Raw genomic sequence first — 1,859 nt, 5'->3', positions numbered from 1 at the left:
CTCCGGGAGTTGGTGATGTACAGGGAGGCCTGGCGTGCTGCAATTCATGGGGTCGCAAAGAGTCGGACACGACTGAGCGACTGAACTGAAGTGAACTGATTACCTCTTTCCTCTTGAAAATGTTTCCCAATCAAGCTGTTTCACCCTACCTACCTTCTTTAAAATAGTTTTTTTTTTGGCTGCACTGCACAAAAAACTCAGTGTAGAATCTTAGTTCCCTGATCAGAGATGCGACTCACATCCCTTGCACTGGAAGGTCTGAGTCTTAACCACCAGATCACCAGAGAAGTCCCGTTCTTTTTTTTTTTTTCTCCTGGCATTAAATAGAAATTGGCTGTTTTTCCTTTACTCTCATTTACCTTCCTCTTACACGAGAAACATTGAGCTAATCATCCAACCACCCACCGACTCAACGAAAATGGAAACAAATACAGAAGCTGAACATCAGAAAAGACAAGGATTTGTAGAAGAACACTGCTTTTCGCCACGTTCAGTACACTTTTCCTTGCTTGGCAAATGATAAGACGTTCTCGGTCATAGCCTGTCACCAGCTTTCGAAAGTGCAAATGGGATTTCCAGCAAAGCACCTTTCGTAATCCCACAAGCCACGGAGAAAGCTGAGTTCCCTGTAGTGTGATCCTGAACTCCTGCCGCTAAAGTTTATTAAATTTCAGCAAACTTGCAACGCTCGTTCACGTGGTGAAAAGACAAACGTGTAGCCCAGAATCTCCGTCTGGATTCTATCTGCCCTGTTCTTTCTGTTGCAATTTTATCTGTTCTTTGCCTGAATTTCTCATCCTCAGAGAGGCCCTCCTCGATCATGCAATATTAAGTAACCCCACCACAGGGGAGTTACTCTGGGTTCCTTCACAGTTCTCATTACAATCCGAAATCCCGTTTTTATTCAATATTCATTTTTTTAGAAAAACTGTAAGTGGAGTTGTTTGTGATGCTCTGTTACTTTCTGATATACACAAAGTGATTCAGTTTTATATGCACACACACATATTTTTCTTAACATTTTTTTCCATTATGATTTATAACAGGATATTGAATATAGTTTCCTGAGCTACACGGTAGGATCTTGGTGTTTATCGATCCTATATACAATAGTTTGCACCTCTTAATCCCAAACTTTTAATATAGCCATCCCTGCTTCCCAGGTAGCACCACTGGTAAAGAACCCACCTGCCAACTCAGGAGACATAAGAGACGTGGGTTCAATCCCTGGGTCAGGAAGATCCCCTGGAGGAGGAAGATATGACACCCCTCTCCAGTATTCCTCCTAGAGAATCCCACGGACAGAGGAGCTTGGTGGGTTACAGTCCATGGGGTGGCAAAGAGTCAGACGCGACAGTGACTGACACTTTCACTTTCATCACTGCTTCCCTTTTGTGAACCATAAATTTGTTTTCCTTGTCTGTGGGTCTCTATGTGTTTTGATAAAAAAGCTCATTTGTATTTTTTTTTTTTTAGATTCCGCATATAAGTGATTTTCTTTTAATTTTATTTTTAAACTTTACAATATTGTATTGGTTTTGCCAAATATCAAAATGAATCCGCCACAGGTATACATGTGTTGCCCATCCTGAACCCTCCTCCCTCCTCCCTCCCCATACCATTCCTCTGGGTCGTCCCAGTGCACCAGCCCCAAGCATCCAGTATCATGCATTGAACCTGGACTGGCAACTCGTTTCATACATGATATTATACATGTTTCAATGCCATTCTCCCAAATCTTCCCACCCTCTCCCTCTCCCACAGAGTCCAAAAGACTGTTCTATACATCAGTGTCTCTTTTGCTGTCTCGTATACAGGGTTATTGTTACCATCTTTCTAAATTTCATATACATGCGTTA

This window comes from Bison bison, unplaced genomic scaffold (genome assembly GCF_000754665.1).
Source record: "Bison bison bison isolate TAMUID 2011002044 unplaced genomic scaffold, Bison_UMD1.0 scf7180017863998, whole genome shotgun sequence".
Taxonomy (NCBI): domain Eukaryota; kingdom Metazoa; phylum Chordata; class Mammalia; order Artiodactyla; family Bovidae; genus Bison; species Bison bison.
The sequence above is the reverse complement of the archived record's forward strand: the minus strand, read 5'-3'. Positions refer to the sequence as shown.